The sequence below is a fragment of the Dasypus novemcinctus genome, chromosome 10, assembly GCF_030445035.2.
Source record: "Dasypus novemcinctus isolate mDasNov1 chromosome 10, mDasNov1.1.hap2, whole genome shotgun sequence".
Classification (NCBI taxonomy): domain Eukaryota; kingdom Metazoa; phylum Chordata; class Mammalia; order Cingulata; family Dasypodidae; genus Dasypus; species Dasypus novemcinctus.
This window is the reverse complement of record NC_080682.1, coordinates 59,592,809-59,618,849: the sequence shown is the minus strand read 5'-3', so window position 1 is coordinate 59,618,849 and position 26,041 is coordinate 59,592,809. Positions and strand designations below refer to the sequence as shown.

Sequence of the window (26,041 nt, the reverse complement as noted above, 5' to 3'; positions counted from 1 at the left end):
ATTCTGGGGCTCAGGAAATTCCTCCTACCAGAGCACTGGCTATACCAGCAAGTGCCCAAAGAAATATTTCACATGCAAAGAGGAAGCTACTGCCATTCTGTTAGATTTGCTTTGAAGAGTTAGCTGAGAATCATCCTCATGATCCCCTGGGGAGGAGTCACATTGTGGTCAGATTAAGGGCAAAGGAAAGGGAACCACATAGAGACTTTGGCCTCAGCCTCTTGACTACAATATCCCATACCATACATAGACCAAATGCCAGCATGGTGAGAATTAAGGGACTGCTATTAATAACTACTTTATTTGCCAAACTTGTGTTTCTCCTCTTCTCAACTTCCGAGGTAGGGAGAAGACAGTTCTTTTTATAGCTTACACAAGCCCTGGAACTAACTCCTTGGATTCTAATCCCACATCCATCTCTTAATTGCTGTATAATTTGGGGCAATAATTAATCTTTCTGTGCCTCTTTGCTCATTTTAAAATATCTCCTGTAGAAAATATAGGGCAAACTAACCTATATATCCCCTTCTCTATTGTGAAAGGGGATGATAATGAAATGATTGACCTCTTTAAAAATGTTCAAGGATAAAATGTAAGGTGTCAATGAGCTATAAAAATACAGAACCAAGTTAAAAGAAAAGATATAGACTATGGCAAGTTACTAGGACCTTTGCCCAAAATAAAATTTTTTTAAACGCCTATGAATCAATAAGAAAGGAAGAGATTACCCAGTAAAAACTTTGGCAAAGTTTAAAACCAGAGTTATATATAAGCATTTCACAGAAGAGAAGAGCTAAACAGCCTATAAAACAATGCTGCAGTGCACAGAGGAAGGGAAATAAAAAACTTGATACCCAGTAGATTAGGAAATGTTAAGATGCTAATTCAAAGTAAGTCGGGAAGTCATCAGAGGGGTGGTGCTTATGCACATCTCAGCAGGATCTCATAGACAGCCAAAGTAGAGGTAACCCCAGGTAGCAGGGTTCCTGAGGGCTACAGAGATGCCCAGGTCCTACAGTCATGGCAGATGGCTCCTGAGTTTGGTGCCCTGCCAGTGGACCCCTACTTTGGAGTTTGTTTTCCCAAGTGTGACGGAATTGAACTCAGATGTGACTTCTCTACACATGCCTCTTATGTCCCTTTTATTGGACCTGTGGTTGGTACTGGGATTTGTGAGTGTATGTCCAGGAGACTTGAATCTCTGGGTTGGCCTTATGCCAGCTGGGCCCTGAGCCTCAGTGGAGTTGCAACACCTACTCTCCAGTTCATTGGACTCATGCAGGACACCTAACAAGGAGATGATGGACAATCACCACACCAAGGAACCGAGAGAGTCTACAGCTGTAAGCAGGAGAATCCCATCTGTCAGCCATGTGAGATCAAAGCCTCCTCTCAGGAAGGGGACTTGGCCCAGCGGTTAAGGCATCCGTCTACCACATGGGAGGTCCGCGGTTCAAACCCCGGGCCTCCTTGACCCATGTGGAGCTGGCCCATGTGCGGTGCTGATGCGCGCAAGGAGTGCCCTGCCACACAGGGGTGTCCCCGCGTAGGGGAGCCCCACGTGCAAGGAGTGCGCCCCGTAGGGAGAGCCGCCCAGCATGAAAGAAAGTGCAGCCTGCCCAGGAATGGTGCCACCCACACAGAGAAATGGCACAACAAGATGACGCAACAAAAGAAACACAGATTCCCGTTCCGCTGACAAAAACAGAAGCGGACAAAGAAGATGCAGCAAACAGACACAAAGAACAGACAACCGGGGTGGGGAGGGGGAAGGGAAGAGAAATAAATAAATAAATAAATCTTTTTTTTTTAAAAAAAAAAGCCTCCTCTCAATTAAGGGGTGGAATGGGCATCACCATCCCAGAGTCCTCAGGATTAGGCAATAAAATAAAGACTAGAGTAGACTTACTGGTATTCTACTACAGAATTAGTGTGATTCTAGCAATGGAAGAAATTATATCATTGATGTGGAGATAGTGGCCATTGGAGGTGCTGAAAGTAGGGAGAGGGAAAAAGGGGTGTAATATGGGAGCTTGGCGTTGTCCTGAATGATAATGCAGGGATAGATGCAGGACATTATACATCCTGCCAAAACCTACCAAATGGACTGGGAGAGAGTGTAAACTACAACGTAAATTATAATCCATGCTGTGTAGCAGTGCTCCAAAATGTGTTAATCAATTACAATGAATGTACTATATTAATCAAAGAAGCTGCTGATGTGGGAAAAGTGGGGAGTGTGGGGAGTAGGGCATACGGGAATCCCCTACATTTTTTTAATATAACATTTTGTGTGCTCTATGTATCTTTTTAAAATGAATAAAAAATACATTTTTTTAAAAAGAAGCTATTAATACCAAGTGTAGCTGAAGATGTGGAAAAAATAGAAATTCTTGTATATTGTTGGTAGGTGCAAACCAGTACAATCACTTTTGAGAGAATTTTGGCAAGTAAAGCTGAAAATGAGCAATTCCACTCCAGGGTGTCTAGCCCTACAAAAGTTCATGCACACGAGCACGAGGAGACATTTTCCAGGATGTCCACCACAACATCATTTGTAATAGCAAAAGAGGTAGAAACAACTTAACTGTCCATCAGTAGGAGAATGAACAACTGTTGTTTGTTCTTGCAATATATTACCACATGCCAGTTAAAATGCTTTAACAGATTAGGTATATACGTGTCAAAATGAAAAAATATCAAAAATATATAGTATTGAAAGGAAAAGCAAGTTGCTAAAGCATATTGATAGTAAATGTATACTATAAATACTCAAAACAACACTAAATATGGCTTATGGATATATTCAGATGTAGTACATGAATAAAATCATGCATAGAATGCAAAATGCCATCTTCATGCTACAGAAAAAAGTGAAAGACAGAGTAGGGGCTTTGACTCTGTTTTAGTTCTTTTAAAAGCTCGGGAAAAGGAACTGAAGCAAACACGGCACAATGCAAAATCTAGATTGCGGGTACATGGCTTTCTATTAAATTATATTCTTCTGTAAATGTTTTAAATATTCCATAATTAAATAGTTTTATTTCAAATGAACTTAAAAATAAGAACAGACAGGAGAGAATTAATGTTTCCAGGTATATTTCAAAAACCTTAATATTCAAGATCTTTTACAGAATGTTTATTACTTTCACTGGTTCTACAAAACATGTGTCGATACACATGTTTTCTAGAGAGGGATAAAGACTGGGTTGGTTGGATGGATGAACGGAAGGATGAAAGGAAGGAGGGAAAAAGGGAGGAATGATTGGATATAAGACAACTGAAATCCTCCAGTCTGAGGAGTAGAGAGAATGAATAAAGGAAAATGAACAGAGCCTGAGGACCCTGTGGGACACCATCCAGCATTGCATATAGGCATTATCAAACTCCCAGAAGAGAAAAGAAGATGAGAAAATGTTCAAAAAAAGAATCGCTGGCAACTTCCCAAATTTAATGAAAGACATGGATATACACATCCAAGACACTCAACGTCTTTCACACCCTGTCCCGTTGTAACGAACTGTCAAATGCCAAAGATAAAGAGAGAATTCTGAAAGCCACAAGAGAGAAGCAAAGGATCACATACAAAGGAGGCTCAAGAAGATTAAGTACCAATTTCTCATCAGAAATCATGGAAGCAAGAAGGCAGAACTGAAACAACTTTTTTGGTGCAATGCTTTCGTAACTTGTAGAGCTGACTTTTTCTGTTATTTTATATTTTGAGTTTGAAATAAAGTTTGAATGAAAAAATAAAGTCCTGAAAGCAAAAAATGTGCAGCCAAGAACTCTAGATCAGGCAAAACTGTCTTTCAAAAATGAGGGAGAGATTAAGATATTCCCAGAGGAGCAAAAGTTGGGGAGTTTGTCCCCACTAGACAGGTCTTACAAGAAATGCTAAAGGGAATTCTGCAGGTTGAAAGGAAAGGACACTGGACAACTGACCTAAGTCACATGAAGAAATAAAGCACTGTGGTAAAGATAATCATGTGGATAAATGTGAGTACCAGTACTATTGTATTTTTGATTTGTGACTCCACTTTATGCTTCCTATGGGATCTAAAAGGCAAATGCTTAAAATATAATGAAAAATCAACATACCTGGATTCATAATAGATAACCATGTTATTTGTGACAAGAACTACATAAAGGTGGGGGCACTGAGGGGTACAGGAACATAGTTTGTGCATACTATTTGTGGCAGTTTGATATTGTTTATGAATTCGAAAAATAGATATTGGATTATGTTTGTAAACTGGACTGCTCTTCTGGGATATTTTGGGTTAAGAGGTTTTAATTTTACTTGGTTAAGTAATGATTAAGACTTTGATTGGGCAACATTAAGTAGGCAAGGACTCAGAAAAACCACACTGCCGAGAAGGAAAGTGAGAGTTTTGATCCTGGAGCCCAGGAAGTAAACACACAGAGAAGCAGATATGTTAGGAAGGAGAGAAGGCTCCATTAGACACAGCAGAGGCCCAAGGAAGAGAGATGTGCCATTTGCCAGTTAGTCTACAGCTGGCCTTGTGGAGAGAGCAGAGCAGCTGAGTCTGGAGAGAAACAAGCCCCTGGGAAGAGAGGAACCCGGGAAGTCTGAACCCTGGCAGATGTCAACAGCCATCTTGCTCCAACACGTGGCAACAGACTTTGGTGAGGGAAGTAATTTACACTTCATGACCTGGTAACTGTAAGCTTCTACTCCAAATAAATACCCTTTATAAAGGCAACAGATTTCTGGTACTTTGCATCAGCACCCTTTTGCTTGACTAATACACTATCCAAATTAAGTTGGTATCAAAGCAAACAAGATTGTTATAAATTTAGGATGTTAAGTTTAAGCCTCATGGTATGCAGTAGTTTGAATCTTTTGTGGACCCCAGAAAATTATGTTCTTAAATTAATCTTTCCCTTGTGACTAGAAAGGGTGGTCCAGGGATGTAATATCAATTGAATGAGAGCTAAAGAATAATCTAGGGACTGAATAACACAGTAAGCCCAGAGGTGGATGAGAATTGTGGTAGATTGTACAGATGCAAGTGTGTTCTTTGTGAGCCAGAACAGATGTACATCACTATTGCAGGGTGGTGGGAAGTGGAGAAGCATGGGAAAAATACAACTGGAATGATCTATGGACTGTGGTTAACAGCAATACTGTAATATTCATGCATCTATGCCAAAGATGTACTGTGTTGATAACGGGGGAGTATGGAAAAAGTATGCCAAATGTATGCTATGGACCATGGTTAGTGGTAATAGTCTGATGATATTATTTCATAATCTGTAACAAATTTCCTACCATAGTGTGATGTGTTGATAGAGGGGTAGTGTATGGGAATTCTACACATGCGCATGACAGTTTTGTAAGTTCACAACTTCTGTAATAAAAATATATTTTAAAAATAATAAAAGGGAAAGTTGGGGGATATATACTAAATGTAAGATATGGACTATAGTTAGTAGTAAGATTTTGACAATAATCTTTCATAGTTAGTAAAAAATGTCTCACAACAATTTGAGGTGTTGATGGTGGGTTGATGTATGGGACCCTTGTATGATGTTATATATGTGTGCTTTGTATATTCACAACTCTTACTATACACTTATTATTTATGTATATTCATGTATAAATGATATAAAGAATAATAATAGTAGGGTGGGTTGGGGGAAAACACACCAAATATAAGAAACGTGGTTAGTAATAATATTTTAAGGATGCATTTTCAACATTAGTTAAAAATGTTTCACAACAATGCAAAGTATAGGTGGTAAGGTGAGGTATGAGAGCCCTGTATTATGTAATATATGTTTGTTTAGTAAGTTCACAACTATTACTATGCACTTTTTGTTTATGTATGTGTGATATACTTCAATTAATTTTTAAAAAAATTAATCTAAACTATGGGTGTAATCCTATTATGGGTGGACCTTTTGATTAGATTCAGTTAAGGACCATTTGATTAGATTACTTCAGGTAAGGCACAGCCCCAGCGATGTCTTAATTTTCTTACTGGAGTCCTTTATAAACAGGATAAATATGAAGAGAAAACAGCCCCGCCCCCAGAAGCTGAGAGAGAAAAGGTCCCAGAAGCAAGAAGCTGAAGTCAACAGAATCCAGGAGAGAGAAAGCCAGGAGCGGAGAAAAGGCTGGAAGAAGCCAAAGGCTGAAAGCAATGGAGCCCAAAGGAGAAGGCAGAGACTGGCAGACACCACCACCATGCCCTGCCATGTGACAGGAGTGCAGGCTCTCCAGCAGTGACCTTTGGAGACAGAGCTTTGCCTGATGCCTTGATTTGGACATTTTTCTCCATCTCAGAACTGTAAGCTTATAAGTTAATAAAGAAATAAGTAAAAGGCAACCAATTTCTGGCATCAGAGAATAACCAAGTTCATAGAGACAGAAATTGTAGTATAGGCTGCCAAGGGCAGGGCACTGGGGGGATGGGGAATTCATGCACAATGGGTGTAGGTTTTCTGTTTCAGGAGATGGGAAAATTTTAGTAATAGAAGGTAGTGAAGGTATCACAATATTGTGAACATGATTAATTCCATTCAATGGTAGGCTTCGGAGGGGTTGAGATAGGAAAGCTTATGTTTTATATATGTTCCCACCGTTTAAAAAAAAAAAGAGCAAAAAGACAATAATTAAATGCAATATATAGGGAAGCAGACTTGGCCCAATGGATAGGGCATCCGCCTACCACATGGGAGTCCGCGGTTCAAATCCCGGGCCTCCTTGACCCATATGGAGCTGGCCCACGCACAGTGCTGATGCGCACAAGGAGTGCCCTGCAACGCAGGGGTGTCCCCTGTGTAGGGGACCCCCACGTGCAAGGACTGTGCCCCATAAGGAGAGCTGCCCAGGGTGAAAGAAAATGCAGCCTGCCCAAGAATGGCACTGCACACACAGAGAGCTGACTCAGCAAGATGACACAACAAAAAGAAACACAGATTCCCGGTGTCACTGATAAGGATAGATGAGCTCACAGAAGAACACGCAGCAAATGGACACAGAGAGCAGACAACTTGGGGGGTGGGGGGGGAAGGGGAGAGAAATAAGTAAAAAATAAATCTTTAAAAAAATAAAAATAAATACAATATATGATCCTGGATGGAATCTAGCAAGGGAGGAGAAAAGACTCAGACATTACCGGGACATACAAAGAATTGGGATTTAGGTGGTAAGCTTTATATCTAAATCATTGTTAAATTTCTTTAATAACTGCACTTAAATATCCTTGTTCATAGGAAATGTACATGGCATAATTAAGGGCTCAAGGAGACTGTTTCATACAATCTGCACTCAAGTGTTCAGAAAACTGATAAAAAAGATTGATAGAAGGATATGGCAATGTGGTAAAATGCTAAAATTGGTAGATCTAGGGATCTGGGCAGGTGTGGGTAGCTTGAAATTCTCTGTTTTGGGTTTGTATTGTTTTTGTAACTGTCCTGTAAGTTTGAAAGTATTGCAGAAGTAATGGTTAAAAAATAATATGGGAGCAGGGGAAGTAGGTGAGATAACAGATGAAACAAGATTGGCAAAGAATTGATAATTACTGAAGCGAGTGACAGGCACATGGGGGTTCATTGTATGAATCTGTACTTCCACGCACGTTGGAAATTTTCTGATAAAATGTTTTTGAAATATTGAAACTGCATCTTTTCCACACTTAGTGGCAATGCTCCAACATGTGTTCCTCAATTTTAACAAATGTACCACACTAATGAAGGATGTTGCTAATGTGGGAAAGGGGTAAGGAGTGGGGCATATGGGAATCTCTTCAATTTTTTATTTAACATTTATGTACTTTAATATCTTTTTAAAAATTAAATAAAGTATATATTTAAAAATAAGAAACTGAATCTTTCCATTCACAAACATGATAGGCTGTTCATTTAAATTTTCTTCTGTCGTTCAATAAAATTTTATAATTTTTCCATAAAAATAAAGAAGAGAACAGAATAAAACTAAAACTTAGACAACGACCAGGCCATCCCTCACTAAGAAACACTTTCCAGCTCCTTCTGTGGGCAGGTGGGCACAGTGTCCCACTTGTGTATGTGGGGTTATAATTGGTTCTGTTTTATTTCATAGTAAAATGAGTTAATAGTGTATCCATATTGTGACAACACTCTCTTTCAAATGTCCTAATTAGGAACCCTAACTAGTTTTCCCTTATTTCAAAATTGTCCAAATCTGGGTAGACCCCAAAGACCATCTGGAATCTGGACTGATGCCCAGCAGCGATAAACTGTCCTTAGTTAAACCTCTCTGTGCCCCACCTATCTCAGAGAGGCAGAGTACATGTGGTTACCCTGGAATACAGCATTCCCTGCTCAGACATTTTGTTTTATGATTCTGTATTGCTTGCAATTGACCATGTTCATAAAACTCCAAAGGAGATTTTTCTAGTGCGTTGGCTGTTTAAATTTAACTGGAACACACATTGATTGAAGCATGCACTGGTGTCTGAATACATATGCAGAACATTCATCTAAAACACAGCAGAAAGTACCATTATTCTTTATTTCATCTTTAAACTATTTCAGTCTGAAGGGGAAGAAGTTTGTAAAAAAATCAAGAATAACTACAAAATCCAGAGGGAGGAACTGTCAATAAAATAAAACCATTCACATTGATTTATCATTGTATTTCTGCAACCGTTGCTTGCTTCAGTAGCTTCTCACTGCAGTGGGAATGGGGGGAGTAGTCATCTGAATCTCACACAGCAAATAAAAGCTGATATGGATTTAAAAATTCAATCATAAAGCTCCACCAAGTGGATATATTTTTAACTGCACCAAGAAATCAGCCACTGCCTATACGGCTGGCAATCAAGATTGAGGCCCCAAATCTGCTTTTGATGGGCAGCAGTAACCTGGCTTTTCCATCATTTTGTACATAATTTAAGAAGATCACCATCTGGGAAAAAGAATTCCTTAAATGTTAAAATGGATGTGCAAAAACACTCTCCTGGCTTCTTGGGAACTCAACTGGGCCTAGAAACTACCTATGGTTATGCTAACTCTTGCATGAACTAAAAAAATCCAGGGATACAGTGATTTACAGCTGCTTATGGGGAAAAAATCCCCTTGCAGTCCCCTCTGGAATAGCTGCCTGGTCCATTTAATTGTGTTCCTTATACCACTACCTGTGCTTATTATACTGAATTACCTGGCACCCCTGTTAAGCCTGTCACTTAGATTCTAGAACAAATTAAGTTTGTTGAAGGCTTTGCTCTTTCTCTCTATTAAAATATTCATATCTACTCTAACAACCTGATAAAAACTGGCTAAAAGCCTTGCTGGAATCCCCAACAGGGAGTGCCATTTTTAATCAACCCACAAGCAACATAAATAAAAAATAACTGGTCTTAATAAAGAATTGATAGAGCAGCTCTGGCCCCAGGTAAGTGTCAATGGGGAAGCTATACACAGTCTTGGGAGACCCAGTTCAGCAAATGCATCTTCCGGAGTTGGAGGCCCCCACCAACCAGCAAACTCCAAACAAAGGTAGAATCGATGAACGTCCTAAATAATTTTTCATAAAATAGTTGGACCTAGTGGGTCTTTTCTTTTTTTTTTTTTAAGATTTTATTTTTTTTCCTCCCCTTCCCCCCTCTACCAGTTGTCAATTCTCTGTGTCCATTTGCTGCATGTTCTTCTTTGTCCGCAAGGGTCTTTTTTTTAAGATTTTATTTTTTTCTCTCCCCTTCCCCCCTCTTCCACTTGTCAGTTCTCTGTGTCCATTTGCTGCATGTTCTTCTTTGTCCGCTTCTGTTGTTGTCAGTGGCACGGGAATCTGTGTTTCTTTCTGTTGCATCACCTTGTTGTGTCAGCTTTCCGTGTGTGCGGCACCATTCCTGGGCAGGCTGCACTTTCTCTCACGCTGGGTGGCTCTCCTTATGGGGCGCACTCCTGGCGTGTGGGGCTCCCCTACACGGGGGACACCCCTGCGTGGCAGGGCACTCCTTGCGTGCATCAGCACTGAGTGTGTGCCAGCTCCACACAGGTCAAGGAGGCCCAGGGTTTGAACCGTGGACCTCCCATGTGGTAGACGGAGGCCCTATCCACTGGGTCAAGCCCGCTTCTCCTAGTGGGTCTTTATGGGGGTGAATGGTAGAGGGTGGAAAGAAGACCCTCCAGGAGTGTCTAGGAAGGGGGGGGGTGAGGAAAGGGTATGGGAGTAAGAGTAATAGCTGGATTATGTACCAGGCATTTCTCTCAGTGACCTTATAAAATGGTAGTATTATCCCCTTCTCACAAATGAAGGCAAACGGAGTTTATAAAAACAGCTTGATGTCACATAGCAGTAGGTAGGAGGGTCTGAATTCCAACGCAGTTCTGACTCTAAATCCAAGTCCCTAATTACTAAAGGCTTTATAAAAGCCTTAGAAATCCTGCTTACCTAATCAAAATGGCAGATTGAGAAGCTTCAGGACTCTGTCCCCTAAGAGAAGCTTTGAACAACCAGCAAGAACTGCAAAAACATCTTTCTCAAAGCACCAGAAAACAGCTAAACAGGGGGTGTGCCAAATCAAGAAAAAGGCCACTTAAAAGCTGTGACTCCCGTGGTGCCGTGGCTGGCCCCTCCCCCACCATTCACTGCCTGAGCAGGGAACTGGCCGACACTCCCAGTGCAGCTGCCCGGTCCTGGCTTCAGAGGGAGGGAGGAACCCGCATGCACATATGACAGCATGGATGTCTGAGGGCCCAATCTGTCTGTGCTGGCTGATGGACGTGCCCTCCCAGAACTTGTCCTATGTGTAGGACTTCCTACAGATTGCTGTGGGACAGCAGTCAAGGTGTGCTGCCTGGGGCAAGGGCTTGCTGGCTGCAGAACACACAGAGCAGTGCCTGGGCCTGTCAGGAAACTATTTCCTAAGGAATAGGGGGCATTCATAGCCAAGTAAATGGGGGATTTACTAGGCCAATCACACAGGCCCAAGACCAGAGGCGTGCAGAAAAGACCAGAAGGGAAACGGACTTGGCCCAGTGGTTAGGGTGTCCGTCTACCACATGGGAGGTCCGCGGTTCAAACCCCGGGCCTCCTTGACCTGTGTGGAGCTGGCCCATGCGCAGTGCTGATGTGCTCAAGGAGTGCTGTGCCACACAGGGGTGTCCCCCGCATAGGGGAGCCCTACGCGCACGGAGTGCACCCGTAAGGAGAGCCGCCCAGCGCCAAAGAAAGTGCAGCCTGCCCGGGAATGGCACCACCCACACTTCCCGTGCTGCTGACGACAACAGAAGCGGACAAAGAAACAAGATGCAGCAAATAGACACAGAGAACAGACAATGGGGGGAGGGGATTAAATAAATAAATAAATCTTTAAAAAAAAAAAAAAAGAAAAGACCAGAAAGGACCACGTAGGCCCCTAAACAGCTTTGCTCTGGAGCTGTTTTCTAAACTCCTTGTATGGATAAGCCTTAAGGAGACACTTGCACAAGTCAATCTGCAATGACTGGGAAAAGTGTTTTCTTTTTTTCCTTTTTTGTTAGCTCCTGGCATGCAAGGAAAACTCTGTCATAAGACTAACTGCATACAAGCTTAAGGAGCAGATACCTCAGAATCTAAATTGCAGCAATAACCAATTAAAATAACAAAATGGCTAGGTTTCAACAAAATATTAGTAAACATACAAAGAAACAGGAAGTGAAGGCCCAGGAAAAGGAGATTAAAACCTTAGAAACCATCAGTGAGGAGGACCAGACATGGGACATTTCAAAGGTTTCTTTTTTTAATGGTTCTAACACATGCTCAAAGAGCTGAAGGAAAACATGGACAAAGAACTAAAGGAAATCAAGAAAATGATAGATGAACACAAAAAGAATATCAATAGAGAGATGGAAATTATTAAATGGGACCAAACAGTGCTGAAGAGCACAGTAACAGAAATTTAAATTTTCCTAGAGGGGTTCAACAGTAGATTGGAGCTGGCAGGAGAAAGAATCAATGATCTTGAAGATAAGACTATCAAAATCATCGAGTCTGAGGAGCAGAAGGAAAAAATAATGAAGAAAAGCAAACAGAGGTTTAGGAACCTGTGGGACACCATCAAGAGTACCAATATACTCACTGTGAGAATCATAGAGGAAGAAAAAAAGGAGGAAAGAATATTCAAAGAAATAATGACTGCCAACCTCCCAAACTTACCAAAAGATGTGAATACACACATCGAAGACTTCCACAACCTCCAAACAGGATAAACCCTAATAGACACAGACCCTACCATGTATAATTGAAATACCAAATGCCAAAAATAGAGAATTCTGAAAGCTGTGATAGAGAAGCAACAAATCACATGCAAGGGAGGCCTCAATAAGACTAAATGTCAATTTCTTATCAGAAACTATGGAGGCAAGGAAGAAGCGAGAAGACGTATTTAAAGTGCTGAAAGAAAAAAAAAATTACCAACCAAGAACTCTACGCTAGGCAAAACTCTTTCAAAAAGGACAGAGGCATTAAGACATCCCCAGATAAACAAAAGCTGAAGGAGTTCATCAACCCTATTACCGCTCTACAAGAAATGCTGAAGGGAGTTCTGCAGGTTGAAAGGGAAGGACATGAGACTCCTGGCCTAAGCCACATGAAGAAATAAGGATACATAGCAAAGATCATAAAGTGGATAAATATAAATACTAGTGTCATCGGACTTTTTATGTTAAGAGGTTAACACTTTCTACTTCCTACAGGATACAGGATATGCATAAAATATAATGATAAATCAGTAGGTTTGACTCAATGTATAAACATGTAATTTGTGACAAGAACTACTTAAAGGTGGGACATGGAAGAGTATAGGAACATAATTTGTGTATACTACTGAAGATAAATTTTTATCAAAACAAATGAGATTGTTACAGATTTAGGATGTTAAATTTAAGGCCCATGGTAACCACAAAGAAAATATCAGAGAATATGCAATGTCATAGAGACAGAAAGTAGAGTACAGGTTCCCAGGAGTGAGGAGCAGGGGGCAATGGCAAGTTAATGCAAAATGAGTATAGGGTTTCTGTTTGGGGTGAAAGGAAAGGTATGGTAATGTATGATGGTGAAAGTACTGCAACATTGAGACTGTGATTAGAGATTGGGTCATGCTGCCACATGCCAAGGAATACCATGCTAGCCGCCAGAAGCCAGGAGAGAAGCACGGCCCAGATTCTGTCTTTAAGGTGAAGCATGGCTCTGCAGACATCCCGACTTCATAGACTTCTAGCCTCTAGAACTGTGAAACAATACATTTTTGTTGTTTAAGCCAACAGGGCTATAATACTTTGTTTTATCAGCCCTGGCAAGCTTGGAAAGCTGGTAAACTATTCCCATAAACCAGAGTCAATCAACAAAAAAAACAATGCTGGAGGGTAGGGACTTCAGTAGGATCTTCTTAGAGAGATGATTATGAATAGCCCCAGGCCCAAACCTTAGGGCAACTGTTAATTACACAGGAGGTGGGAAAGGGACATCACTGGAGCTGTTGCTGACCCTGCAAAGATTTAACCACACTCACTCTCAAAGCTGAGATTCATTTGCACACACATTCCAAAGCAGCCACGTAACTGTAAGTAGCTTTTCTCTGAGCTGAAATGGAATAAAACATTGGGATGAAACAATGGAGACTGGGTTCCTGAGGTATGTACGTAACGGACATTATGGGTAACAACCTCTGCCAAATCCCTGAAGTTTTCCCCTGGGTGCCCTCACCAACAAGTCCTCTGCATGGCTGAACCCTAAAACTAGGAAACCACATGTGCTCCAGCAAGTGCTTATGTCAGGACACAGGTGACTGCTGTGTTTTGATGCACAGAAGACAGGACAGTTCACTTGCAGGAAGCAATTAGAGTTGAAATGGAAATGTCTCTCAAAGACATTCTTGATGTTAGAGCAATGCTGTGGTACAAAAGACAGCGCAAGGTTTAAATCAAAAGACTGAAGTCTGTGTGCCAGTTCTACCTCTTATCCACTCCCGTATCCTGGTCAAATCAGTGAGCTGCTCCAATTCTCCTTTCCAACCCTGTAAAATCGAAAGAACAGTTGCCTTCTTTAACGTCCAGTAACAGTTAAATTTATATGTTTAAAAATCATGTAGGGAAGCGGACTTGGCTCAATGGATAGAGCATCCGCCTACCATATGGGAGGTCTGTGGTTCAAACCCAGACCTCTTGTCCCATTGGAGCTGGCCCACGTGCAGTGCTGATGCACTCAAGGAATGCCATTCCATGCAGGGGTGTCCCCTGTGTAGGGGAGCCCCACATGCAAGGAGTGCGCCCCATAAGGAAAGCCTCCCAGCGCGAAAGAAAGTCTGGCCTGCTCAGGAATGGCGCCGCATACACAGAGAGCTGATGCAGCAAGATGATGCAACAAAGAGACACAGATTCCCATGCTGCTGACAAGAATAGAAGCAGACACAGAAAACACACAGCAAATGGACACAGAGAGCATTCAACTGGGGGAGGGGAAGGGGAGATAAATAAATAAATAAATAAATAAATAAATAAATAAATAAATAAATAAATCTTTTAAAAAAAAAATCATGTAAAGTTTGTTAAGCTCCATACTCTATAATCCAACCATAAAAGTTGTTATTGTTACTCCACTGTTTAAGACTGGAAGGGAGGTGACAGTTACCTCCTCCCACCATGTACAAGGGACAATAATAGCTACTATTCATTCAGCATTTACCAAGAGCTTTGCTATCTTATTTAACTTTTTTCTCTTCCGCAAAGCCCTACAAAGTAGGTGTAGGGGGTTGAATTGTATCCCCTGAAAGATATATCTTCCCAGAACCTCAGGATGTACCCTTATTTGGAAAAAGGGTCTTTGCAGATGTAATTAAGGAGAGATCTCAAAATGAGATCATCCTGGATTAGGGTGGGCCCTAAATGCAATGACGAGCATCTTTATAAAAGACAGAAAAGAAGACACAAGAGACAATGAGGGAAGCGGTTGTGGCTCAACTGATAGAGCGTCTGCCTACCATATGGAGGGTCCAGGGCTCAAACCCAGGGCCTCCTGACCCGTGTGGTGAGCTGGCCCATGCACAGTGCTGCCATGCTCAAGGAGTGCTATGCCACGCAAGGAGTGTCCCCCATGTAGGGGAGCCACACCCATGAGGAGTGCACCCCGCAAGGAGAGCCACCCTGCACAAAAACAAACAAACAAACAAACACACAACCTGCCCAGGAGTAGTGCCACACACATGGAGAGCTGACGCAGCAAGAAGACGTAACAAAGAAAAGAGCGACACAGTTTCCCAGTCCTGTATGACAAAAATGCAAGCGGACACAGAAGAACACACAGCAAATGGACACAAAGAGCAGGCAACGGGGGAGGGCGAAGGTGAGAGAAATAAATTAAATAAATAAATAAATAAATAAAATAAAAATAAAGAGACAATGAGAAGGCAGATGGGGGTGATACAACTACAAGCCAAGAAAAACCAGGGACTGCTGGCAGCTACCAGAAGCAAGGAGAGAACGTGGAACAGATTCTCCCTCACAGCCTGCAGAAGGAACCAGTCCTGCCCACACCCTGATTTTGGACTTGAAGCCTCCAGAATTGTGAGAGAATAAATTTCTGCTGTTTTAATGCACCCAGTAGTAATTCGTTATGGCAGCCTTAGGAAACTAGTACAGTAGGTATATTACTATTTCATTTTACAGATGGGAAAAGACAGGTGCTAAGAGGTTGACCATCTGCACAAGGTCCCACAGCTAGTAAGCCACAGAGACAGAGAATTTCTGTTAGGTCATCTGACAAGTCTTCCTTTGTTTTGTTAACCCCTCCAAGAGATGGATATCAAAAGCAAAGTTTAAAATAAATAAAGGACTCATTTTTTTAGTGAATCATTGTACAATGCTGTGTTCCCATTATAGTGAGAAGAACTAACATGGCTGGTTTATAAATGGGATTGGGCTGAAAAGGGTAATCTAGGGATGTAAATGTCAACTGAAAGAAAACTAGAGAATAATCAAGGGATTGAGTAACGCAGTGAACCCAGCAGTAGATAAGAATTGTAGTTAATAGTATAAATGCAAGAATGAACTAGAACAAATGTACATCACTATTGCAAGGTGGAATGAATGTGGAGAAGCATGGGGAAAATACAATTAATGTAACTTATGGACTATAGTCAACAGCAATATTGTAATATTCTTTCACCAAATGCCAAAGATGTACTGTGTTAATAATCGGGGATATGGGGAAGTGGATTTGGCCCAATGGATAGGGCATCTGCCGACCACATGGGAGGTCCAGGGTTCAAACCCAGGGACTCCTGACCTGTGTGGTGAGCTGGCCAATGCACAGTGCTGATGTGTGTAAGGAGTGCCGTGCCACGCAGGGTGTCCCCCACATAGGGGAGCCCCATGTGCAAGGAGTGCGCCCCATAAGGAGAGCCACCCAGCGCGGAAAAAGTGCAGGCTGCCCAGGAGTGGCGCTGCACACACGGAGAGCTGACCCACAAGATGAGGCAACAAAAAGACACACAGATTCACGGTGCTGCAGACAAGAATATAAGCAGACACAGAAGAACACACAGCAAATGGACACAGAGAGCAGACAAAGCGGGGGGGGGTGGGGAGGCGGGGAAGGGGAGAGAAATAAAAAATAAATCTTTAAATAATAATAATAATCAGAGGTATGGAAAAAATACACCAAATGTACACTATAGACCATAGTTAGTGGTAATAGCCTGATGATATCATCTCATAATTTGTAACAAATAGTCCACAACAATGTAGTATGTTGGTGGAGGAGTGTCATATGAAATTTCCACACATGTGCATGATTGTTTTGTAAACTCACAACCTTAATAAAAATATATATTTTTTAAAAAGCTGCTGTGTTCCCAGGTTCTCTTTTTTTTTCCCCAGGTTGTCTTTATCCTCTCTCCATACTGTATCCAACTCCTTCCAGAATAGCCAGTGCCAGCTTCTGGCCACCTGTCTCATACATCCTGTCATGCCCCAATGTTATACTTCCATCAAACTGGCAATAGCTTATCTAGATCTGCTTGATAGGAAGGAAGGAAGGAGCAGCTTGTGTCTAAAATCATCAGAAGGAACAAGCTGCTTGTCTCTAAAATGATACACTTAACATGGTCTGAGCAAATCAGTTACAAAGTGAAGAATTTTAGCAAAAGGAAGCATGCCCTTGTTTTTCAATCCACCAAAATAATCTCTTTACATGCTTGTTCCCTTGTCTGAGAGAAGCTCAAACAGAGACAGCGTTCCCCAAATCGGATTGCATCCAAATCCACAATGGAACTGTGCGTGGGGTGCAGCCATTAACCACCACACGCAGAGCGCTGGGGCAACAACCAGCCCCAGAAAGCCCTCCAGGCATCAGATTCAGGAAGATTCCCTCAAGGGAGGGGCTCCAAATGGACTGAGCAGTCAGAGCTCTGGAAGCTCATTCCCAAGGGCAAGCATATACTAACGCTTCCATTTTTTCCCCTGCAAGTCTCCTAGCTTCAAAGCTTTCTTAACCACGTGCCTCCTTGCAGTGGAGAATGGCTTGCTGGACCCCTCTGAGGTGCTTCCTGAGCCAGCCCTTTCTCACACTCCACACCATCTCTCATTCCCACGCCCACCCTTGCTGGTCGCCTTACCAAAGCCCTGTCTGTACTGATCACTGCTGTATTGTCACAATGTCTGGCATAAGTAGGAAGTTCAGCAATTGTTTGCTATGCCAATAAATACTTGCGTTTTCATCTCCCAGTCCTGGTTCAGGCTACTGTCTAGGCTGGAACTGTCCTTCCCATTCTGCTGGCTAACATCCTCTCATTTTACAAGAATCAGCTTTAGAGTTCTCCTCACTTGAGAAATCATGTTTGATTGGGACACCACTTACCTAACAGAGCCTAGGGGTAATGGAGAAGAAATGGAACTTGGTTTTGCTTTAAGCAAGCATATCTGAATTTACATATTCAAATGAGTACTGACCCCTTTAAAGAAGTCATTTAGTCCATGTTAAGAGATCAGCTGTGTCTATGGTGTTAACAAACCTCTTAGAGAATGAGAAATGTGGTAGAGTTTCCAAAACATCAGACCACTAAAGAAAGCATTACTTTTCCTGTCTCCCTCTGACTAAATCAAAGAAAGTTGGGGCTGGAGGGGCACTTGAGGATATCTCAATTCATCATTTCAGGGATGTGGAAACTGAGGTCCAAGGTGAGATCACGCCAGAGAATCAATAAGAAGTTGATGGCAGAGTTTACATGGGACATCAGCACATCTTTAAGCCAATCACACACTCTAGACTTCAATCATTTCATCTCACACATAAATAAGAATCCAGAAAATCCCTCCCAAGACTTGATTTGAATTGCATTCTATGTTTTCTTCTGTGTTTTTTTTTTTTGCTTCACAATTTAAAGAATAACATGACACTGAAATTTTTTAAGCAAAGATGGGATGTTGTAAGAGCACAAAATGGTTTCATCATAAAACAGCATGTATCAAGGTATGGGGTCATCCTCAGTTAACAAAGGCTAATGTCAAGGTTCCAAGGGAACCAGACTTTAGTCCAGTGTTCCCTAAACATCATTCATTCCCATATCATTGTCTCAGTTTAGGTCACCTCTGAATGCCACCTTTCCTATTATTTATTTCCTTCAAATTGACTCACTCTTTAAAAACATAAATATTCCAGGCTATGCAAAATTAAACAAATAAGTAACATGAAATCACAGACTTGCTATACTTCTATACTGTTTTCCTAAGACATTTAAGATGACTCCATAGCTATTAAAATTAAAAATGTTCATGTACCACTTGAAATCACTCTATACTACTAGTATCATGCACAAAACACGAGGAGCAATTGTGCTTTTACTCTAGAGTAGGGGTTCTTAACAAGAGGTCCATGAGCTTGAACTGAAATTCAAAAAAAGCATTACTCTTGTAGGGACGTGTTGGTGCGGGTGTGATATATTAAATAATACACAGTGTAGTGTGGATTTAGTAAGGGGTCCATGGTTTTCCCCTGATTGGCAAAGGGATCTCTGGAACAAAAAAGGTTAAGAATTCCTGCTCTGGAGCCCAGTGGAGTACCTCCAAATCCAACCATTTCGGTATTCTTGCTTCTACTCAAGTCTTCTCTGCAGGCACCTATTTTTATCTGAAATGTCCATCAGTATCACATGCAGATGGCAAACTGAAGCTTATCTGTACTCTAATAGCTTTTCTTATCAACCGCTGGATCACTATGCCTTCCACACATTTGATCTGTCACTTTGTTTGAAATAATCCTCTACTCTAACGTTCCTCACTGACTATTAATAAATTACGAACAAACAGCAAAAATAATTACCCTTTCACCTAGGAAAACATTGGTGACTATGACTTAATGGTCTACCAGTGACATACGGCTTTATCCAGCATAATAGATGCAAATGTGTAATAGGATATGGGTAAGTTATTTTCATACAAGCTGTCACTTGTCACAGAAATTACATGGGTTTCTATTAGCCAGTTAATACACATATTTAAAAAAAAAAATTCAGCTCACAATACCTTTATCATTCCTAATCTCCTGGGCAAGGCAGAATCAACCCATAAAACCACCAAAGAATAAAGGCTGCAGAAACAGCAGGTTTTCTGTAACTATGAAATTTGGCTATGACTGGTGAAAATAATGTTGGTAAAAATCATCCAAGGATTCAGATGCCTTCGGAGGATGAGAGGAAAATCTGAGAGTTTGAGAAAAGCCCAAATCTGGATGCCATATCACAGCGGGAACTCAGCAAACCCTGCCGAGCCCAGGCAAGGTAAGGCTGTCGGGGTACTGCTGGCACCCCATGAAGGCGGTGCTGGGGTCTGCTGCTTCACATCCTCAGTCTAGGCAGGACAGGGCCCTGAGAACCATGCCTTCCACGCTCATTCCTGAGGGGCAGTGACTGGAGACCAAAGGCTGAGCAGCCCACGTTGCCGGGGACCCTGGGGCCAGAGGTTGCAGCTGTTAGGCCAGCTTCAGTCCAGGGCCCCGTCGCCATGGTAGGAACCTAGTAAATGCTTCTGCAAACTGACCTGGTTTGAGTCACAGCTCTTACATCTTAAAATTGGTATATATTAAGTCTTCCCTTTTATATAAGAAGAAGAAGAACCAATATTGATCCACTACTTAACACGCACCAGGCAGGCACTGTTCTATACACTTTCCATGTATTAACTCATTGAAGTACAGAATCCAAGGAAGTTTGACCTGGAAGGAGCCTTAGCTATTGTGGTGAAAAGGACCCTGGGACTATGGTAGGAGAAATGAATACCCTTCTGCCTATTACCTGTGAGACCTTGAGCCACGTTCTGCATCTCTTTGGGCCTCAGTTTTCTAATCCAGTGAGATGGCAAGGAATAGGGGAGGTTATAAATAGGTTTCTATATGAATACCAACTCTGAGCCCACTAAGCTGTTTCAGGAACTATGCTGAGTAGGACTCTGAGCCGGCATGAAAAAATGTCAGAAGTGATTGCCAATGCCTATAGCAGATGGACAAGGGAGCAGGGAGTAGGCATGTCAACGTACTTGCCATTGGTTTCCTTTTTTGTATGTTTTTTTTCAAGCAGTGCCAATTTACTATCTTACAATTCTCTATGTCAGAATCCATCACGGGTCTCAATGTCCGCAGGACAGGGTTTCTCTCTGGAGACTCTAGGGGAGGATCCATTTCCTGGGTGTTGGCATAATTCATTCCATGAGTTTGTAGGACTGAAGTCTTTGTTTCCTTGCTGGCAGTCAGCAGCAGGATCTCCTTTACTTCCTAGAAGCCTCTGTCCATCCTTGCATATAACTCCTTACATCCCCGAACCAGCACCTAGGAGTCCAATCCTTCTCCCACTGCCAGCTCTCCCATCTACCCTTCTGCTTCCCTCTTCTACTGTTAGGGGCTTACGTGATTCATTTGGGCCCACCCAGACAATTCAGGATAACCTCCCCACTCCAAGCTCCTTAACTTTAATCACATCTGTAATACTCCTTTTCTTCATGTAAGGTAAGAATCATCACAGTTTTCAGAGATTAGAGTGTAGACATCTCTAAGGGACCATTATTCTCTTTGTTTTGACTCTGAGACTGAGCCGATCCACTGCCACCTTCCATGGTCTCAAGCACGCCCTGTGCAACACAAAACTTTGGGAAATATCTCCTTAGGTCAAAATAGCAACATAAGTATTGAAAATGCAGACATGGGGCAGAACAGGGCAGAAGCTGTTTGGATTTCCAGGGTCTCAGAACACAAGGGTGTACTTGCCATCTTCTGATTAAATTTCCTTCCTCCTCAAAGTATTCGAATTCATGATTCCAGCCCAACTATCTCATTAAGTACAGTCTCCTTTATAATTAAAGAGAGAGAGATTAAGAATTAGTTTTGGAATCTTCAAGACCTGGTTTTTGTCACTGACTATGAAGCCTTTGATGAGTGATTTAATCTCCTTAAGCCTCAATTTCTTCATCTGCAAAGTCTAAGGATACAATAGTTAATCTGTTTAGTCATCTTGAGGATTAAATAAATATGTAAAACATCTAGTACTCTTCTTGGCATACTACTGAAATTCAATTAAATAGAAACCACTATTGGTATTTTCATCATCGTCATCATCATCATCATCATCACTACTCTATCAACCCCAAACTGGTTTAACAACATTTTGACTCGTCAGTTGTAATTTAAAGACATAAGTTTACCATGAAAACTGGTTACCGTAATTTTTCTTAAGGAATAAACTTGGGCTCCTTCCCAAGAAAATGTCATTTAAATACTTTATTACAGAAAGGTCTCCAAAGATATTAAAAAAATAGAAGAATATTATAATGAACTCCCACAGACCCATCGCCAAACTCTGACAATTATCAATTCATGACCAGTTTTGTTTTATCTTTATCACCACCCTCTTCTTCCTGTTCCAGCAAACCTGGGCTTTTTTGGAAGCAGATTCCAGATATCATATCATTTCATCTGTAAATATTTCAGTATCTATCTCTAAATATGGGGAATCTTTTGTAATGTTTAAAGTATTTGTTTTTAATAGGATGAAATGGCAACAGCAAAACATGATTGGGAAATTATTTCCTCACATCTCAAATAGCATTTCACAAAAGTCACTAACAAGTGTATTAAAAAACAAAAAAAAATAAGGGGCTGGCTCAGGAGGCCACGTGGGGACTGTAGTATGCATGATTTATTATAGCTACACGAAGTGAGTTATTTCATTCTTTCAGATATTTATGACACTGCTAAAACACTGAATATATCAACATCAGAATTAATCATGAATAATATTTAATTAGTGCTTGACAAGGATCAATTTGGCAACTCTTTTTGTTCTACCTCCTTCCCCCAAATAGAAAAATAGTCATAAACTAAAGTGTTTTATTTTTCCCATCTGCTTCTGGTAAAGCACATCCCCGAATTGCTAACTTAGCTGAGATCTCCTGAACTTTCATATACCCAGGTAATTAGACTCAGATGCTGTCCGGACTACGTTTATAAATCAAGTCTGTGTATGTAAGCAGAAAACAGACTACTCACACCAAGAGCGGTGTTGCTTTTCCTCATGGGCCTGCCAGCCAAGCAGAAAGAAGCTTTCATGTAGCTCGGCTGCCATTGGACCCCTTCTCTCCTCTCACAGAAAGCACTGATTATAAGCATAATTATTTATTTACAAAAGAAAACAGTCCCTGTGGGCACTCAGCAAAAATTCTGCCCAGGGCTATGCAAGACCCAAGACTAAGTCACACAGCTGTTGTCTTTCCACCCAGACTGTTAACGCCCAAAAGCACTGGGTGTTCTGAAGAACTTTTGTGACACTGTGTACCACTTTCCAATCAGGGCGTTTTGTTCTAGAGCAAAATGATTAGGAGAACTTTCAGTTCATTGTTTGTGTAACAATAGATGCATTCATTTAATTTTTTTAAAAACAACTTTTTATTTTGAAATAGTTTCAAACTTACAGGATAGTTGCAAAAATAATACAAAACCCATACAGAGAACTCCAACAACCGTGCCTTCCAACCCCAGATACCCAGGTCCACCAATTTTAACATTTTTGCCACCTTTGCTTTGCCATATCATTCTATCTACCTACCTGCCTGTTTTCTAAACCTATGAGAGTACGTTGTGTATATTACCCTCTTTGAACACATAATACTCCCAGCATTCATTTAATTTTAACAGAGCAACAACATTTGTTTCAGTTAATTTAATATTTTAAATTGTGGAGACAAAGGCCCCTGGGGCTTTGAAGATATCTAAAAGGAAATGTTAGATGGTTAGGGAAGGTGTCATTCTAAGGGATCTTTATCTTTGACTCACATCAAGTAAAACTAGGGTTGAAAAGTCTGTTGTAGACAATACAAGTCATCTTAGGAAGCCTGGAGGAAAAGAAATCAGCTCAAATTTGTTAGGGAGTTTTATGTTTCAAGCATCGTACGTCCGGTCCCTGGTACTAGCCTCCGTGATATAATCATTAACTGAGAGATGAGAACATGATGGCTCAGGTGGTTATGGCAGTTTTCCACGGTTATAGAGAGAATCTGTAATGAGTTAGGGGTCCAAACTCAGGTCTTTCTGACCCCACAGTTCAAGTCGATCCCCTCTAATTCCCTCTAATGGATCTTCCATAGTCATAATTACAATAACTAGCATTTGCTAGCATTATATGTTAAGAGCTTTATGTGCATCCTATGTTGCTCATCCTATGTTGCTCATCCTATGTTGCTCTTATTTCCATTTTACAGATGAAAAAACCCAGGCCTAGAAAGGAAAAGTAATTTTTCCGTGGTCACACGGCTGGGAAGTCATCTGACTGCAGGGCCATCCTCTTACTCATTCTGCTACACCTACATGGAAATCCACATGAGCCACACCCTTGGGATTTTGTGAGAAGGTGACACTCTTGAGTCTGAGCTCCCACCATCTTGCAAATACTGCTGACTGCCGGGGCAGCTGCTCAATGACCTTGGCAGCATGTAAGGGTACAAATAATCAGAAATCTAAGCCCTCCCATGGAGAACATGAAAGAAGCACACAGCTCACAAGGACACAGAAAACAATGGGTACAACTATACTTGAGTGATTTTTCACAGAGAGGAGCAATGGTAAGATGGGCACAGGCCAGAGTTTATCAGAAGAAGCTAAACTTCTAGAAGATATGATTGAAATCAAAATGCTCTCTGCTGAGAAATGGGAAAGTGTCAGTAATGAAAGATGGTGAGGGTACCACAACATAGTGAATGTGATTAATCCCACTGAGTCATATGCTTGGGAGGGGGTAAGATGGAAAAGTTTATGTTGTATGAGGGAGGGAGGGAGGGAGGGAGGAAGGAAGGAAGGAAGGAAGGAAGGAAGGAAGGAAGGAAGGAAGGAAGGAAGGAAGGAAGGAAGGAAGCTAAAGAGACAATGACAGGGAAGCGGATGTGGCTCAAGCAATTGGGCTCCGGTCTACCATATGGGAGGTCCAGAGTTTGATGCCCAGGGCCTCCTGGTGAAGGCGAGCTGGCCTGCGTGGCGAGCTGGCCCACACAGAGTGGCAGCCCACACAGGAGTGCCACTCTGAGTGTAAATGCCACCCCGCGCAGGAGTGCCGGCCTGCACTGGAGTGCCAGCTGATGCAGATAGCTGGCGCAGCAAGATGACACAATAAAAAGAGACACCGAGGAGAGACAATAAGAGATGTAGCACAACAGGGAGCTGAGGTGGTACAAGAGAATGATCGCCTCTCTCCCACTCCGGAAGGTCCCAGGATGGGTTCTCGGAGCCACCTAATGAGAAGACAAGCAGACACAGAAGAACACACAGCAAATGGACACAGAGAGCAGACAATGGGGGGGGGGAGAAATAAATCTTTAAAAAAAGAGAGACAGTGACAATTAAAAGCAATCCATGATTCTGCACAAGATCTAACAAGGGAGAAGAAAGTTTCAAAAGGACATTATTGGGACAAATGAAAAAATTGGAATATAGAGTATGAGCTTTATATAGATGTTAAATTTCTTAAACTAGATAACTGCACTTAAGGTAGAGATGTAAGTGACTATCCTTGCACTTAGGAAATGTGCATGGCAGTATTAAGTGATGCATACAACTGACACTCAATGTTCAGAAAACAGATTGATAAATAGAGAGATGGCTAGAGAGATTGATACATTTATTGGTGGACATGGGTATCTGGGGAAATAGGGGTATGCTGGGAGTTCTCCCTATGGGAGTTCTCTGTATATTTTATTTTCGTAACTTTTCTGTAAGTTGAGCCTGAAAATATTTCAAAATAAAATGCTAAAAATAAAAATAATTTTTTAAAAAACCCTATCTGTTTTACCCTTCCTGGGCCAAATGTTGAATATTTCCATCCCCCATGGCTTGAGGGGAGGAAGATGAGGTCAGTGGATTTTGATGCTTCTGCTTCACTGACTTTTCCTCATGCAACCTTATAGCTTCTGGAAACAAACCAATGACTACAAGATCATTAAAGTATGTTATTTTAATTAAAGGAGGGGCCTGCAGGGAGGAGGGAAGGGCCGTTGGGCTGTTAGAGGCCAACCCAAGAAACAGGTGAGAGCCTACGCGTGCTGCCCCTGGCTCACGACTCCCTCCCTCCAGTTCTGCCTCCAAGAACACCACAGTCCAAGGCCAGTTTTGCTCTGAACCCACATCAAACCGGGTCAGCCTACCTAGAAGCTCACATGTGACATTTTCCAGATATGCCTTGAGAGGTGAAAAGTTAGTGCATTAAAGCAATACTCGCTGCAAAAACTAAAGAGAGAGGCTTGAAATTCAATAATGCTTTGAGAAAGAAAAAAGAACACACGTCTAGACTGCCAAAAAAAATTAATTGGCATTGTTGTAAAATTGTGTTGCACAGCGAGAATACAAATATTATTCATGTTAAGGAAAGGGTTGTCCTAAGATGTGATTTATAGGCACTTCAAATGCAGTACAGGAAGTAAACGGAAAAATTAGGGTGTGAGGTCACTGAGTAGGCAAGAGTCAACTTAAGGGTAAAGTTAAAAACTTTAAGAAGGGAGCACGAAGTTCAGCTTGCCATATAAATTA

General features: G+C 41.5%; 1 protein-coding gene across 3 annotated transcripts in view; it reads right to left on the bottom strand.

Moving 5' to 3' along the window:
- The window catches only part of LOC101435624 (uncharacterized), a 215,078-nt gene that overhangs the window by 170,237 nt on the left and 18,800 nt on the right, over window positions 1-26,041 (bottom strand). Inside the window, exon 2 of one of the 3 annotated variants that reach the window (XM_071218126.1) lies at window positions 13,946-14,006. The exons of the other annotated variants lie outside the window; for them this stretch is intronic. The gene's annotated coding sequence lies outside the window, so the exon portion shown is untranslated. The remainder of the gene's footprint in view (window positions 1-13,945; window positions 14,007-26,041) is intronic. 3 annotated transcript variants of the gene reach the window in all.